Source organism: Convolutriloba macropyga, chromosome 2 (assembly GCF_964194025.1).
Source record: "Convolutriloba macropyga chromosome 2, txConMacr16.3, whole genome shotgun sequence".
NCBI classification, from domain to species: Eukaryota; Metazoa; Xenacoelomorpha; order Acoela; family Convolutidae; genus Convolutriloba; species Convolutriloba macropyga.
The window spans coordinates 29,859,539-29,877,951 of record NC_134469.1 but is presented as its reverse complement, the minus strand read 5'-3'; the positions used below and the strand labels follow the sequence as shown (position 1 = coordinate 29,877,951).

At 38.0% G+C, this 18,413-nt stretch overlaps 2 protein-coding genes across 3 annotated transcripts in view; both read right to left on the bottom strand.

Annotated features, from left to right (window-relative positions):
• The window catches only part of LOC142335235 (uncharacterized), a 37,863-nt gene extending 19,804 nt beyond the window's left edge, over positions 1–18,059 (bottom strand). The window contains exon 1 of one of the 2 annotated variants that reach the window (XM_075383643.1): positions 17,942–18,059. The gene's annotated coding sequence lies outside the window, so the exon portion shown is untranslated. The remainder of the gene's footprint in view (positions 1–17,941) is intronic. The other variant, XM_075383639.1, reaches the window with a different exon arrangement.
• LOC142358604 (protein FAM76A-like) overlaps positions 1–18,413 on the bottom strand; it is a 606,005-nt gene that overhangs the window by 389,470 nt on the left and 198,122 nt on the right. The window lies entirely within an intron of this gene.

Sequence of the window (18,413 nt, the reverse complement as noted above, 5' to 3'; positions counted from 1 at the left end):
GTTGGGATACTCAAGACACAAACCGGTCTCAACTTGTGTTTCAATTAAGTCAAACCCTAGAAAGCTACAAAACGAGAAGAGGCAACCAGCATTATAGCATAACTAACATACTGCAGCAAAAAAGCAACCTACTTCATTACAAACTAACATACAACACCGACGTCAAAATAATGCTGCGAGAAACAAAAGCGGGATTTTGGGAGAGCCGCCTTAGTTGAAACGAAACGCAACCGGGAAAAGTAATTAAGTTAAAGGAGAAACACGCGGACGGTACGGTACGAAGAGACGGACAAAATCCCGGGCCGCGGCACCATAATACCTCTGATAAAGCAGAAAATCGGAATATTCAATTGATAAACAACGTAGTAGCACCAAACAGCGTATTAGCATTAGCGTACAAAATAACAACAATATATCTGAGCAAGGAATAAGATATCTTAGACGGCAATGCTCTTTTCGATGCTCTTTTACCGGTCTTTTGTCTGATTTTATTGACGTCAAAATCTGTTCATTTAAAGTCAACAATCGCCTAGAAAAATCTTAAAATATAAACCAACGAAAAGCACCTTAATCGGTACATATCGTGGTTATATTTAATTAAAGTTAGATTGAACATACTTCTTAATTTTCTACGTAAATCGGAACGTATTATATTCTTATTTTAGATGACGCTTGGAAATACTCAGCTCTGATTGTTTAATACTTTACAGCATACTTGGTGCTAGGAAAATTGGCCGACAGGGCTTTCAGCCGACAAGGAAAAATTGAGAAATTTAGCCGACAGTTTCATCATAATTGGTCATAAAAGTCTCATTGGTCCATAAATCAGTAGTTCGGTTGTGATAGATTCATATCAAGTCCCACGGGCCGCTGAGGCATGGCCATGGCCCGCGAGGCATGGCCAAATGTGGTTAAATACCTTTGTTACGCTTGTTGATAGACCTTCGTTACACTAGGAAAAAACTGCGGTATATTTGTCGGCTTACGAAAGTGTTTTAAATTTGCCAATCACAGCTTCAGAATAAGTTTTATTGGTCATTTTACTTAAATTGTCGGCTAAATTTCTCATTTTTTGGTTGTCGGCTAAACGCCCTGTCGGCCAATACGGCGGCCACCAGCTTACTTATTTAGTCCGCACCACACAGAAACGATGTGCTCGTTTCGTATTTAGCAACGCTTTTTGGCATAAACAGATATAAGAAACGTAATATTACCGCGACCAATCGATTTTATAAGTGATTTGGCTGGTATTGTTATTGCCTGATGACAGTGGGGAGAACACCAACAGTTACTTTTTTGCCGGTAGATGTGCTATCCAATTTACCTGTATTTTGTGACTAAAATTTTTAATTAAAATTTTCATTCTGAAAAATTGAAATTGCTGTTCTTTTAGCCAGTTTTTGCAAGCCATGAGAAATTTATTGGTTTGTTTTTCTAGCTCATATCCTCTCCGCTATTGACGATACAGCAACTGACAGTTTTGCTTTGTTTGAACGAAGTTTCAATTCATTACGTCTAATGAAATAGTCAAAATTATACTTTTGTCATACATAAACATTGATAGCTGATCGAATGATTCTTTGGAATCTTTGCTAGGATATTTTTTGAAACAGGCGTGAAGATCGTATAACATGGGTTTATCATGCAGTTTTCAAAAAAAAAACTACAGCAAGATCAGCAGTAATCATGCAAAGTTTTTGCAATATAAGCAGATCAAATTCATAACGAAAAAGACATTCTGCTAGAAAAAACCAACGATGTTGTTCATTTCAACTACAAAAATTTTCGGGTTTTAATTGCTAATTGCTACGTTATACAATGAACTAACTATGCATAAAATATCACGTAAATCTGTAAAATTAAGCTGGAAAACCCTCAAAGGAAATTGTTTTTCTTGCTATAGAGCTTTGAAAGAACAACCGTCTATCTTGAAAGACTTATGCAAAATATTTTGCAGGTTTAGATTGTCGGTCTTAACAAATTTACTGCAAGATATGTTATTTTAGGGTGAAGATTTTGTCTAGAGTTAACTCAAAAATCGAATGAAGAACACTCACACAAATGCTGAGCATAAATGATCAACTAGTTGCTGTGAAATTAGCGAAACTCATTAGATTTGCCTCCCATTTAAAAATTTCTCAGATTCATTTGCTGCAGATGGTGAAAAATGTGATCAAATGTGGAAACAAAAAAGGACATCAAAAATTTTCGTTTTAGAAATCAAATTTATTCAAGAGTTCAAACTCTCAATACTATGAATTCAGCTGTTGCTATCAAGAAATTGAAAATCCGGATTCTGTATTTGTTTGTACAGACTGTTGGGGCCCAGCTAATTGGAAGAAAACTAATTCAAGGACAGATCAACCAGTAGAGTTAGAGAACAATCACAATCAAAAGTCAATGCAACATTCAACAAAGCAAAATTGAGTTGTTAACAACACGTCTACTTATTTGGTAGTTGTTATTAGTACGTGAATATCACACATGAACTCCAACCCGAACTACCTCACTATTACCAAATCATTTTTGCCACGTACGAATAAATATAGAAGTGAATATCCAGTTCCACGAACCAAATTCAAACGAAATATGAAATACCGATTTTGGTATGCCAAATTGAGCGAATTTTGCTATTACTATACCAATTAATAGATTTCGGGACACAAGAGGAATCCCGGATTCCCAATCACTGAAAACCGAGAACTTTTTCAACCCAGTTAATAATCATCTACAGCTAATCAAAGGTGCAATATTGACAAACCAAAAGACTAGTAGAAAAACATAGCGTGAAAAACTACCAAACATCAATTTAAACTGGTTGTTTGTGTAACGACTGCTATCCGATCAGTGACAAGGAAAACTTAATACCACTCAGTTCGTTGCAGCGATTTCAAATTTGCGCGAATAATACCTTTGTGCAGTTAACTTTTGTGAACTGTATTATCCGCAAAGCTGTAGTTTACCGTTGCATTACTTACTTAATTTGTCCAGCTTTACTTACTTAATAGTACAGCTTTGCTCTGCACTGATTTGCTTCGCTTAGAATACAAAATAAAATCAAATCGAAAAAAAATTGAACTTTGTTTATTTTTTGTTAATTATTCAAAATATAAATCAAAGTTTCGAAAAATTTCGATGTTCAGTCCTCAGTAAAATACTGCTCTATTATATGCAATTTTGATTAAACTGATGAGTTGGGTAACCCAATTGCGTTAGCGCAAAAAAAATTTATAAGGAATTTGGTTTTTTGCTATAATAAAGTTCTCCTAGTCATCGATTGGACTCTACGACACCACTGTGGGATTCTAGGCTACGCTTTGTTTAGGCCAGTAAGAAAAACCGACTCTATGCTTTGCACAGAATTTCTCTTGTGTCAGAATTTTGTTCCCCAGAAAAAAGTAAGAATACCAAAGTCAATTCTCTTTTCACAAGTCAAAGTTAAGTTAAATTGTACAACAGCAATTTACCGCTAAAGAAGTTGTGCATCAATAAGCATTGAACATAAATATTGTAATTCAAAATTAAAGAATGTCAACTAATTTTTCATTTGTTTTCAAGCTCCTTTTATGCTGCTAGTCACGTGGTTTTGCATGTCAAAACTGGATTGTTGATTGGTTGTAGATAGGGATGTCAACAGAATGTGAACAGTTCTTCATAACGTCAATTTTTCAATGTAAATGTGATGTTATGGGAAGTTTGTTAACCACATAGAATTTTGTCGAATGTACTGTATCAACAACAGGTTGGTTCGCAAACCAATCGCAAAAATTCTGATGAAACACTCTTAAGTCGTAATAATGTTTGCAGATGTTCAGATAAGTCAAGTATGAGTTTCAGTTTCACATCACGTATGATAATTAGGTACTAATAATATTTACTTAATAAAATTTCTGACGAAAGTGATGAAATAATTTTGGCTACGATAGCAGGCAGTTTTAGATTTTCCTTGTCGAGCTTCCTTGTGGAGGCGAGATTCACTACTGTTCTCTTGTGAACTCCGTCGTTTGTTCGATTTTTAGCTGATCGAACTTTAGCACACCGTAATACCTATCGATAGCCTCCTTAACATAACCCAAAACATAATATTCCTGCTTATTGCTGTCTCCGATCAAACAAAAGAGATCGTCTTTTTTAAGGTTTTCGTTCGCCATAGGCCGCCATTTGTGCCGATTATTTACAGTTGGCAATTAATCTTCACGAAATATATCCCATATAAGATTTGCGTAGGCTTGAGTTTGCTCGACGAGTTTTTCGAGGGAGAAATTCTTCTATGCCTGGTAAAAAGGGCAGGCAAGCGTTCTTGTTTCCAAGCAAGAAGACATAAAGTATCAATGCTTCTAAGCCATTAACATTTGAACTTACTGGAGTCAATGGACTTTCATTCAACATAAGCTCTAAAATATAAATCAAAGTTGAAAGAACGTCCTCGGTGACTGATCTGTTCCCCAACACTACATACCTTAACTTGTTTCAATTTCTGTTGAAAAGTTCCCATATCCTATAAAGTGAATTGCTTCTGGTGGCCTGAACTTCTGTCTGATTCCTCCTTGAATTAGATGTTCTTCGATACCTTCTTTGTTTCATGCCGCAAAGTACTCTTAAATTTTCGTTCAAAGACTGCCCCGTATTCACTCATGACTATACTTGGATTGTTTTTTTTCGTGCAATAAATCCAATAAATGCATTGAGACAACTATCCGTCTCCAATTTGTTTGCCACTTCCTTTTGTACAGTACCGATTAGATTACAGTATAATCGCTTTTCGTTGCTGCGCCCAACCTTCACATTGAGAGGGCCAAAGTGGTCAATTCCATCATTTATAAGACTGCTGAAACATCTCACTGATCCTCAGGTAAATCTGCCATTACTATCGTTATCCTTTGGGCTCTGCTTTTTCTGAATATAGTCACTTGTTCTTGATTGATCCCAAGTCATTTCTTATGCCTTGAAGCCATATACCCTGATGAACCATGTTTCTTACAAGCTCTGTGCTATCGTGTTAAATGTTTTTGTTTCGTTTTTGGTGTTTCCAATGTAGCAATAATGGATTCTTAGTATTGGAGTCCAATTGAACTTTGCCTATCCTCGTTTTGACTCGAATAAATGCTTTTCCACCCAGAAAAAGTAAGAATGGAATGACTTCAACTTTGAGATGTTTCATCCTTTCACCTAACTATTATCGCTGTAGTAATTGGGGATGGTTGGTTTTGAGTTTTTTCTTTTTTTTCGACGATGAATACAAACGTTGCTGGTTTGTATTTGCCTCATGCTCGCTGTATCTATGATTTAGTAATTATTAGTCTGATGAGTTTACTAAACTTTTTCCACTGAAAATCAGCGCTCTTTTCTTCAACTTCTATCAAGATGACTAATGATGGTATATTGTTTTATCGGAGGCAAAGATGAAATTGGCCATTCACTCTCTTGACGTTTCACACAGGCCGGCCCAGTGGTCCGTTCTCTTCCTTTGAGTTCCTCAATGTTGAATGCTCTTGTACCAAGGTCCACTGTGTTGTTAACACCACCCAAATGTTTCCAATGACACATCAGTTTTATCCAGTACCTCAGCTACTCAATTGGCTTCAAACACTTATCGTTTACGATGGGTACTGTGTAGCACTGCAACACAGTAGTTGAGTCTTACCAAAAATTGCAACTGTTTGTCTTATTTTCTTGTTCGTCGACTATTTGTTCTTTCAACCTCACTCACTAGGGCTACTGCTGCTTGTAGTTCTAAACACGTTATTGAATGATTTTCCAAGGGAGCTGTTCTGCATTTCCCAATGACAATTGCTAAGTCAGATGAGCATTCTTCGAGCGTAGATAGGCAACTGCACACATCACCGTTTCTTCAGATACGTCAGCAAACACTTAAAGTTCAGTTCCACCCCTCGCTGTATTGAAGTATCATCTATCAATGCTTGTTTCAAGTACAATTGAAAAATGTTCTTTCCGCTTCAAGAACTCAGTTTCTTTGCCATTGTTCCAAATCTGCTACTTCATTTTTCCAATATTCTCCATTCTTGGCCCCGATGCCTCTGAGAATTGGTTTCATGCGAAAGTTGAACAGAGCAAGCAACCCCGTCGGGTCAAATACTGAAGTTAGCAGTGAAAAAATCCTCCTCTAAGTTATAGGTATTTCAACTTCCGTGAACGTACCTCTTCACACTCGAACACTACCATCAGTCACAGTCCATTGTGGTCCAAACACCAAGGATCCCTCCTTATTGGGTTCCACTTCGACCGACTTCGTGTGTGTTGCTCATTGACTTCTGGATTCGCTTCGGTAACCGCATGCTTGTTGCTTATTCACTTCCTTAGGCTAAATCATTTTCTTGGGAGAAACGATTGCAACTGATTGCAGACTTCAACTGTTTCGTCACGGTTTTCTACTAATATCATCAAATCGTCCAAGTAGAAGTTGTTTTGTGTTGCCTTTGCTGCAATTGGATAAGGTTCCGCATCGTCGAGTCCCACTCACTTGAGAGCATAATTTGTACTAGTTCAAGAACTCTTAGTCTAGAGTTAACTCAAAAATCGAATGAAGAACACTCACACAAATGCTGAGCATAAATGATCAACTAGTTGCTGTGAAATTAGCGAAACTCATTAGATTTGCCTCCCATTTAAAAATTTCTCAGATTCATTTGCTGCAGATGGTGAAAAATGTGATCAAATGTGGAAACAAAAAAGGACATCAAAAGTTTTCGTTTTAGAAATCAAATTTATTCAAGAGTTCAAACTCTCAATACTATGAATTCAGCTGTTGCTATCAAGAAATTGAAAATCCGGATTCTGTATTTGTTTGTACAGACTGTTGGGGCCCAGCTAATTGGAAGAAAACTAATTCAAGGACAGATCAACCAGTAGAGTTAGAGAACAATCACAATCAAAAGTCAATGCAACATTCAACAAAGCAAAATTGAGTTGTTAACAACACGTCTACTTATTTGGTAGTTGTTATTAGTACGTGAATATCACACATGAACTCCAACCCGAACTACCTCACTATTACCAAATCATTTTTGCCACGTACGAATAAATATAGAAGTGAATATCCAGTTCCACTAACCAAATTCAAACGAAATATGAAATACCGATTTTGGTATGCCAAATTGAGCGAATTTTGCTATTACTATACCAATTAAGAGATTTCGGGACACAAGAGGAATCCCGGATTCCCAATCACTGAAAACCGAGAACTTTTTCAACCCAGTTAATAATCATCTACAGCTAATCAAAGGTGCAATATTGACAAACCAAAAGACTAGTAGAAAAACATAGCGTGAAAAACTACCAAACATCAATTTAAACTGGTTGTTTGTGTAACGACTGCTATCCGATCAGTGACAAGGAAAACTTAATACCACTCAGTTCGTTGCAGCGATTTCAAATTTGCGCGAATAATACCTTTGTGCAGTTAACTTTTGTGAACTGTATTATCCGCAAAGCTGTAGTTTACCGTTGCATTACTTACTTAATTTGTCCAGCTTTACTTACTTAATAGTACAGCTTTGCTCTGCACTAATTTGCTTCGCTTAGAATACAAAATAAAATCAAATCGAAAAAAAATTGAACTTTGTTTATTTTTTGTTAATTATTCAAAATATAAATCAAAGTTTCGAAAAATTTCGATGTTCAGTCCTCAGTAAAATACTGCTCTATTATATGCAATTTTGATTAAACTGATGAGTTGGGTAACCCAATTGCGTTAGCGCAAAAAAAATTTATAAGGAATTTGGTTTTTTGCTATAATAAAGTTCTCCTAGTCATCGATTGGACTCTACGACACCACTGTGGGATTCTAGGCTACGCTTTGTTTAGGCCAGTAAGAAAAACCGACTCTATGCTTTGCACAGAATTTCTCTTGTGTCAGAATTTTGTTCCCCAGAAAAAAGTAAGAATACCAAAGTCAATTCTCTTTTCACAAGTCAAAGTTAAGTTAAATTGTACAACAGCAATTTACCGCTAAAGAAGTTGTGCATCAATAAGCATTGAACATAAATATTGTAATTCAAAATTAAAGAATGTCAACTAATTTTTCATTTGTTTTCAAGCTCCTTTTATGCTGCTAGTCACGTGGTTTTGCATGTCAAAACTGGATTGTTGATTGGTTGTAGATAGGGATGTCAACAGAATGTGAACAGTTCTTCATAACGTCAATTTTTCAATGTAAATGTGATGTTATGGGAAGTTTGTTAACCACATAGAATTTTGTCGAATGTACTGTATCAACAACAGGTTGGTTCGCAAACCAATCGCAAAAATTCTGATGAAACACTCTTAAGTCGTAATAATGTTTGCAGATGTTCAGATAAGTCAAGTATGAGTTTCAGTTTCACATCACGTATGATAATTAGGTACTAATAATATTTACTTAATAAAATTGACGAAAGTGATGAAATAATTTTGGCTACGATAGCAGGCAGTTTTAGATTTTCCTTGTCGAGCTTCCTTGTGGAGGCGAGATTCACTACTGTTCTCTTGTGAACTCCGTCGTTTGTTCGATTTTTAGCTGATCGAACTTTAGCACACCGTAATACCTATCGATAGCCTCCTTAACATAACCCAAAACATAATATTCCTGCTTATTGCTGTCTCCGATCAAACAAAAGAGATCGTCTTTTTTAAGGTTTTCGTTCGCCATAGGCCGCCATTTGTGCCGATTATTTACAGTTGGCAATTATTCTTCACGAAATATATCCCATATAAGATTTGCGTAGGCTTGAGTTTGCTCGACGAGTTTTTCGAGGGAGAAATTCTTCTATGCCTGGTAAAAAAGGGCAGGCAAGCGTTCTTGTTTCCAAGCAAGAAGACATAAAGTATCAATGCTTCTAAGCCATTAACATTTGAACTTAGTGGAGTCAATGGACTTTCATTCAACATAAGCTCTAAAATATAAATCAAAGTTGAAAGAACGTCCTCGGTGACTGATCTGTTCCCCAACACTACATACCTTAACTTGTTTCAATTTCTGTTGAAAAGTTCCCATATCCTATAAAGTGAATTGCTTCTGGTGGCCTGAACTTCTGTCTGATTCCTCCTTGAATTAGATGTTCTTCGATACCTTTTTTGTTTCATGCCGCAAAGTACTCTTAAATTTTCGTTCAAAGACTGCCCCGTATTCACTCACGACTATACTTGGATTGTTTTTTTCGTGCAATAAATCCAATAAATGCATTGAGACAACTATCCGTCTCCAATTTGTTTGCCACTTCCTTTTGTACAGTACCGATTAGATTACAGTATAATCGCTTTTCGTTGCTGCGCCCAACCTTCACATTGAGAGGGCCAAAGTGGTCAATTCCATCATTTATAAGGCTGCTGAAACATCTCACTGATCCTCAGGTAAATCTGCCATTACTATCGTTATCCTTTGGGCTCTGCTTTTTCTGAATATAGTCACTTGTTCTTGATTGATCCCAAGTCATTTCTTATGCCTTGAAGCCATATACCCTGATGAACCATGTTTCTTACAAGCTCTGTGCTATCGTGTTAAATGTTTTTGTTTCGTTTTTGGTGTTTCCAATGTAGCAATAATGGATGCTTAGTATTGGAGTCCAATTGAACTTTGCCTATCCTCGTTTTGACTCGAATAAATGCTTTTCCACCCAGAAAAAGTAAGAATGGAATGACTTCAACTTTGAGATGTTTCATCCTTTCACCTAACTATTATCGCTGTAGTAATTGGGGATGGTTGGTTTTGAGTTTTTTCTTTTTTTTCGACGATGAATACAAACGTTGCTGGTTTGTATTTGCCTCATGCTCGCTGTATCTATGATTTAGTAATTATTAGTCTGATGAGTTTACTAAACTTTTTCCACTGAAAATCAGCGCTCTTTTCTTCAACTTCTATCAAGATGACTAATGATGGTATATTGTTTTATCGGAGGCAAAGATGAAATTGGCCATTCACTCTCTTGACGTTTCACACAGGCCGGCCCAGTGGTCCGTTCTCTTCCTTTGAGTTCCTCAATGTTGAATGCTCTTGTACCAAGGTCCACTGTGTTGTTAACACCACCCAAATGTTTCCAATGACACATCAGTTTTATCCAGTACCTCAGCTACTCAATTGGCTTCAAACACTTATCGTTTACGATGGGTACTGTGTAGCACTGCAACACAGTAGTTGAGTCTTACCAAAAATTGCAACTGTTTGTCTTATTTTCTTGTTCGTCGACTATTTGTTCTTTCAACCTCACTCACTAGGGCTACTGCTGCTTGTAGTTCTAAACACGTTATTGAATGATTTCCCAAGGGAGCTGTTCTGCATTTCCCAATGACAATTGCTAAGTCAGATGAGCATTCTTCGAGCGTAGATAGGCAACTGCACACATCATCGTTTCTTCAGATACGTCAGCAAACACTTAAAGTTCAGTTCCACCCCTCGCTGTATTGAAGTATCATCTATCAATGCTTGTCTCAAGTACAATTGAAAAATGTTCTTTCCGCTTCAAGAACTCTGTTTCTTTGCCATTGTTCCAAATCTGCTACTTCATTTTTCCAATATTCTCTATTCTTGGCCCCGATGCCTCAGAGAATTGGTTTCATGCGAAAGCTGAACGGAGCAAGCAACCCCGTCGGGTCAAATACTGAAGTTAGCAGTGAAAAAATCCTCCTCTAAGTTATAGGTATTTCAACTTCCGTGAACGTACCTCTTCACACTCGAACACTACCATCAGTCACAGTCCATTGTGGTCCAAACACCAAGGATCCCTCCTTATTGGGTTCCACTTCGACTGACTTCGTGTGTGTTGCTCATTGACTTCTGGATTCGCTTCGGTAACCGCATGCTTGTTGCTTATTCACTTCCTTAGGCTAAATCATTTTCTTGGGAGAAACGATTGCAACTGATTGCAGACTTCAACTGTTTCGTCACGCTTTTCTACTAATATCATCAAATCGTCCAAGTAGAAGTTGTTTTGTGTTGCCTTTGCTGCAATTGGATAAGGTTCCGCATCGTCGAGTCCCACTCGCTTGAGAGCATAATTTGTACTAGTTCAAGAACTCTTAGTTCTAAATACATTACGTTACTTTTCGTATATCTGAACAGATTCCTTGAATCCATAGACACCTCAAGCAATTTCTATCTTGATCGGGAACTCGCACTTGTAGAAACAATGAGCTATCACGGCAATTGGGCTGCCACGGCCATTGGTTCATCACTTAATCTGAACATCGCGCCAATCAACCAGTGCAGAAGATAAGTTCCTGCTAGTAGCTTGTCGTTTAGGCCTACTTATTTGTACTTTGATGCACCATTGCAAACACGTCTTACTTTGCCGTTTTCGTTTGTTTTTAGCAAAAGTTGGTGCAACAAATACCATTATTTCCAGTGTTCCCTTTCACTATGGATTTGTCCAAAATTTTTACGAATCTTTTCTCTGCATTTTGATCTATTGATTGTTGACGCAAACTCTTCAGTTTTGGGTCTCTACGGAACCTTCCTTCGAATGAATAAAGATAACCCAAGGCAAAGCTGTAATTGTTTGGATTGTTTTGCTCTGGTTCAATCCAAAGCATTCTTACTCCTTACCACTCGTCTGAAAGTTTGGTCGTACTCTCTAGCATCCATTTTGGAGGCATAGGTTGCTAAGTACCACCAGATTCGGATGTTCTCAGCCACTTTCACATTTTCTGTGAAGGCTGAATGATAAATATTTTGTCTTTTTTTGCCTGTCACTGACTAACCATTCGAGTTCTGTTAAAACGGCGAAGAGTTCACTTCATGTTCCTATTTTGTAGTCCAATCGGCGTTGTAGTTTATAAGCATCTTGACCAAGGCTGATGCCAACTTCAATCAAGTTGAAGCCATTGTTGGCTAGAACACTCAAGTGATTGAAGTTTTGCTTAAGCCTATTGTAGTCGTAGTGTGTGGTTCCCAATGATGTTGAAAGATGTACAAACGCGTCGATGGAAGGCACCTTTTAATGTGGTCCCCTTATTTTTAGCGGAACCCCTTCTCTCATCAGATCCTTCAACACGTGTATGCCAATTTTATTGAGCTCAAAAACTGTGACTTTGGCTCGTAACCTAGATCTTGTACGCTTTGTACGATAAATAAGGGCGTTGTTGAAGTATCGAGGAAAGCATATCTATCTAATCAGCCTGTTGCCACTGCTCTGTATTGAGACAGCAACTATCTGAAGAAACTCGTAACTTCGACTCTCTGATTGTTTCTGCAATTACCTTGGTTGCTTGATTGCTCTCGTCCAATTGACTTTCCGAGCATAGAAACCGGTTATGCTTCTTGGTATCTCTTTTTATACCTAACACATTGACTTTACAAATTTGGATTGCCTGTTTTTTTCCCAGACATCCGTAGCATAAGCGTTGCTTCCTCACTGCTGCTTACCGATCATTCCCACTCATGTTCTTGAGTAATGAACAGTTCCAACCTTTTTGAGTGCCATTAAAAAGCGGCCAGTGATCACGTTGCATTTGTTTCGATTGTTTTACGCTCGATCCCGCACTGAATTTTGATAGATCGGTTTACGAGAACCGTTTGTCTCTATACGTACTTCTTCGGTCTTGTTCCTCCACTCTCCCTTGAAAGTTGAGAATCCTTCAATCTCTAAGGCCATTATTGCCAGCCATCGATCGAAGAGCGTCAGATCAGGTCTATTTTCCTGGCAATCATTTGCATAAGACCACCTTTTCTCTTTCAAATTTGGAAGTAACTTTTCTATCTCGAAATAAAGTGTTGCGCTGAATAGCAAATCACTTTCATGTTTTTATTGCTTCAAGTCGTTCACAAAATTTCTGATCGTTTTTGAATATTTAATTAGAGCTCCAGAATCGTTATTTTCGACTGAGTCTTGTTTAGCGGCAGTGTTTTGAGCTGAGCATCGAGAATCAGATGACGACGGCCAAAACTGCGCTTCAAGAGTGCCCAAGCTTGCACATAGAATGCTCCAGAATACAGCCGATACAGATACAGCTGATTTCGCTTTGCTCGTCGTCTTCAAAGCGCAACAGCGTCTTCATGAGCTCATTTGCTCGTGGTCAGGTATATTGCCGCGGAGCACAGTAGCAACAAACATGATTGACCACTCCGGCTATTCGAGAGGGTTTCTGTTGAAGGAATTCAGTTTTACTTTGGGCAGTTGGCTACTGATCTTGGAATAGAAAACTGCTACGGATTTTTTCTCTGTCGTAGGTAATATTTGTTTCCTGCGTAGTGATTTTGAAAGAAACAGACAGTCACGAAAAAAGTGACGCCAGGGTATATGGTGTCCTGCTCAATTCTAGAATCGTTGAAAGCGTGTACTCTATGAGACTGATTCGATCGGTCCAGCCAGGACGACACTTCTTAGCTGCTTGCGCGTCCCTTCCAACGGAAGCGGGGTCTACTCCGTATACTTGGAACAGCGCCATCATCAACCGATTATGAGCTCTTTATTTCAAGGGCTTTTTTGGAAATCCAAGTTGGGTGCACTCTGCTCTTCGAATCGTTGCATCTCCATCTTGAGCTATTGATCAATTCATAACTTTCTTCTACCGCAGTATGGACAAGAACGCGTAGAAACTCTCCTTTTTCTAGCCTTTTTGCTGCAAGAGGTTTTTGACTCGTTGTCTTGATGTTCGCTTCAATTCTCATCTGAAGTAGAATTTTTTTCCTCTGGAGGCTGAGAAACATATGCGGGTGTGTCAAATTTGTTGGTTTGGAGACTTGATTGACTTGGTGGGTCTGGCATTTTAGCGGGTCCTTTGATGCAAGGTCATCAATTTGCGTTTATTCCGCTGAGGAATCTCCTTTTTGGAAATCCAAGTTGGGTGTACTCTGCTCTTCGAATCGTTGCATCTGAGCTCTCTCTTTATCAATTCAAAACTGTCTTCAACCGCAGCTTGGACAAGAACGCGAGGAATCTCTCCGTTCTCTAGCCTTTTTGCTGCAAGATGTTTTTGACTCGTTGTCTTGATGTTCGCTTCAATTCTCATCTGAAGGAGAATTTTGTTCCTACGGAGGCTGCGAAACATATGCGGGTGTGTCCATTTTGTTGGTTTGGAGACCTGATTGGCATGGTGGGTCTGGCATCTGAGCGGGTCCGTTGATGCAAGGTCATCAAGTTGAGTTTATTCGGCTGAAATGACCCCGAATCGTGAAGAATGTTGCCTCGCTTGTCGATGAGCTGCTTGATGCGATCATTGGTCTCAAACATCTGTTGATAGATTGTTTTGAGTTTGCTTGATCAACCAAGGTTCTTTACGTAATTTCTTAGACCTTACGCGTTTTCACGTGTAATTGCTCATCACAGTCTTTGCTTTTCCAGATTGCTGTGATTTACTTTCGAAATTGAGGCAGCAGCTTCAATTGCTAATCGCAACTTGCTTTGATAAATTGGAGGGAGGTTTGTCTTCTACTGTCCGGGTTTACTGAACAAATGTAGCGGCTGCTCTGCAAACAGCGACAAGGAAAACTGTACACCACCCAGTTCATTTCAGCGGTTTCAGATTTGTCTAGATGTTGCGTTATTGCAGCTGACTTTGCTTGCTGCTTTATCCACTAGACTGTATATTGCCCTTGGATTACTTCAAACTCAATTACTTCTGGTAACTTATCAGTCAGCTTTGCTCTTCTAAACTCTGCTTTGCTCAGAAAAGCAAAAAAAAAATCAAATCAAAACGATTAAAATTTTGTTGAGATTTTGTTAATAACTCAAAAAACGAATCTAAACTTCAAATTATCTCCTAATCCTGTACTCAGTATTATACTCCTCCATTAAAAGAAATATTAAAAAATTTGGTTATTTAGGTAAACGAATTGCGCGATTGCAAAAAAAAAAATTTGAGGAAATTGTTTGTTCGCTATAAAAACTCTCTTTTCTAGTCTCCAATTGCCAAAGTTTCTTTTACTTACGAACTTTTTTCCCCAAAATGAAAGTGACAAAATTAAACTTAATTCTCTTCCACAAGTCAAAGTCAAGTTAATTTGAAGAACAGTAATTTAGCGCTCAAGAAATTGTGCTTCAATAGTCATTGTTTGTCATTTTAAAAAGTTAAATTTAACGAGTTTCACTTGGTTGTTGGTAGTTTTCAAGCTCTTTCTATGCTGCTAGTCACGTGGTTTTCATGTCCAAATTGCATTGTTGATTGAATGTAGATGAAGATGTCGACAGTACGTGAACAGTTTTCCATATCATTATATTTTTAGTGTATATTTGATGTCACGGGTTTTTTCTCCAAAACGATGCTCTGTATCAACAACAGGTTGGATTCAAACCATTCGGAAAGAATCTGATGCAGCAACGTTAAGTCGTAAAATTGATTTGCTGATGTTTAGATAAGTGGAGTTTGAGTTTAAATTTGACTTCACGTACAAAATATTCACGTATTGATAATAGCTAATTAAAATAATTGTTGACAAAAGTGAATAAATCAATTGGCTTTGATAGAATGAAGCATTAATCTTTGCTTGTCTTGCTCTTCGAACAGCACTGCTTGATTCGACCTTGAATTAATTTGTTTAGTAGTTAAGCGCAGCATCTATATGTGGTCAAATTAGTTTGACATTAGTGCGTATTGTAGCTATACCTTGAGATTAATAATTTGTTACTGTGTTGTTTCTGTAATTCATCTTAGTAACCACACAGAATACATTTTGTTCAAAATATGTAGTCAGTTCTTTCTCGCTCGTCTTAATGAAGTCTATTTTAGTTTCACTATTTGTCTTGTTAAGTACGAGGTGTGATTTTTGTCACATTTATTAATTTTGATTACTGTTACGAAATCACCGAAATCATTGACACATGGGAGATAAAAATTTTTAGCTGAGATAGTCATCTAGAGTTGGATATTTTTTAATATCAGTTTGTAGTTTGAGGTAATAACAAAAACCTTTATCATCTAAATAGTTAAGGGTCTTGGTTATGTCTTTTCAGACAAAATCAATCAACAAAAAACAAAATCTATGCCTAATTGAGTAAACTCATTTCTGCTGCTGATAATATTTTTTGCCAGAAAAATAAAATAGTTCGGCTATTGTATCCCAGGTTTGGGATCGCGACCCTAGATTGCTCTGATCAGGCGATTTCCCCGACTTTGCCCTCTTATCAGACCATCGTGCGATCCAAAGCCCTCTGATCTGACCGTCGTGCGACCCCATATATTGTGCTACCATGGTGCGACCCAAAAGACCTCTGATCAGAATACATTGCGACACAAATATTTCGCTCGACTCTGTTGCGACTCAAAGTTTTGTGCGACTTTAGTGCAACCAACGCTCCCTTTGAACGTACCATTCCTGAATACTTGTCAGACTCGGTTGTAAAATTTTCAAATTATTCAATCCAAACCCATGTACAGCTCAACTTAAAATTGAATATTTCAGTACATCTTGATAAGGTTAGGACAAAACTAATTTATAAAAATATAAACAAAAAGTCGATTTGAAGTTCCTTAAACTTTTCTTTTGAGTTATTCGAGTGTTAAAAAACTGCAGCTGAATAAATTCGGTCATTTAGAGCTCTGTGGTCAGTTTTTGGTGCAACTTATGTCCAGATTTCGGTCTCTGATCAAACCGTAGTGCGACCATTGTCCAGACTTTCGTGCGACCTATGATCAGACTATAATGTGACTTTGCCCTCTGATTAGACCGTAGTGCAACCATTGTCCAGACCATTTGCCAGACTTTGCCCTCCCAGGTTGAAGTAACATCCGGAAGTGACCTCTGATCAGACCGTGCCAGACGAAAGTAACCTATGATCAGACCACCCAAGTCCAAAATATCCTCTGATCAGACTAATGTACGCTCAAAACAACGTGTGCTCTCAAAATGCGCTCAAAACTGTCTCTGATTAGACCTCTCCACACAGAAATGACCACTGATCAGACCAAAATCAGACCATTGTCCAGATGATTGTTGGACCATGGGCCAGACCAAACCAAGACCATTGCCAAGACGATTGTGCGCTCAAAATCACCCTGATCAGACTATTGTGCGCTCAAAAATCACTCCTGATCAGACTATTGTGCGCTCTAAATCACCTCTGATCAGACTCAATTGCGCTCAAAATCATCTGATCAGTTAATTGTTTTCACTATTAACGAGTTTATTTAATTTTGTTATAATATAATTATATCGTAAAAATTGATGTTTGAATTATTAAATTCATCTAAGGAAACGACCATTCTAAAAGCATTGCTCAAAAAAATAAAACCCAACTGCAGAGAAAAAAAATTATTTTCTTTAGAATTAGTGCACATCTTGAACTCAATGGATGAATTTAGACAGCTTTCCATATAAAACGATGTTTTCTACAGTTAATCAAAATTTCTTTTTAAGGGGACGGGCATTTTCTATCAGCTGGAACTCTCTGGTTCTGATCAAAGTCATCAAATTCTAGATGTGTCCGTGATCAGAATGCTGCTTTTGTTGCCTCTTGGCAGAGCCAACATCTCTCGATAAAAAAAACTAAAAAAAAATAAATTTCCGCTCGGAATGCTCTCTAATCAGACCCAACGCTGAAAATTTTTTCTGATCAGACTAATGTGCTTGAATCCGCTCTGATCAGATCATTCCCATCCTGAAGCGACTTCTGATCATACCATCCCCAGACCGAAGTGACCTCTGATCATACCATCCCCAGACCGAAGTGACCTCTTATCATACTATTTTGCACTCGAACCAAATCCCAGACCCTGTAATTTTGGTCTGGGAACACACCATGTGCGTTGTACTTGGTCTGATCAGAGGCCACTTCCGGATGGCACCTCAACCTGGGCTCTGATCAGACCGCAGTGTGACCATTGACCAGACCATCGTGCGACTCCAGCGTTTCTCAGACCATGTATTTTGGGTCGCCCACCACGCCACCAGTGGGCGACCCAAATGGTCTGATCAGAGTGGTCTAGGATCGCGCACCTAAACCTAGGGATCGAGGGTGTCATTGCTGCAGTAACGTTTAGGATTGGAAATGAACCTATCAAAAGAGTTCCTCACCAATAATGAAATTACGAAGTTCTAATTGATATAAACTGATAAATTTGATCGCTAAAGCCAATTTAAAACAAAACAAGAGAAACGAAAAAGCAAAAATACTGTAATCTAATAAAATTTAGACAGAAGAGAATAATAGCATAAAAGTAATGACAACACGCTTTTTGTTTAACTGCAAAAACTATAAACCGCCGCGTACAATATGGTTCTCTAGTCTTTTTCAATCTGTTAGCTTCACTATAAGCTAAAATATAAGTGCACTTTGATAAATGATTCAATCAAAATTACGATCAATCAAGCGTAAATTGATTGCGGATTTTTCTCGCAAGTTGTAGAAAAATAAGAGCGGGTAAATCCACTGCAAATTTTGTGGAGGATTGTGAAGTAAATTCACTCTTTTTCTCATCAATCCGCTCTTGATTAATCTGCGTTTTCGGATTACGGACTGCTAGTCATAAAAGCTTTTGCTGGTAGA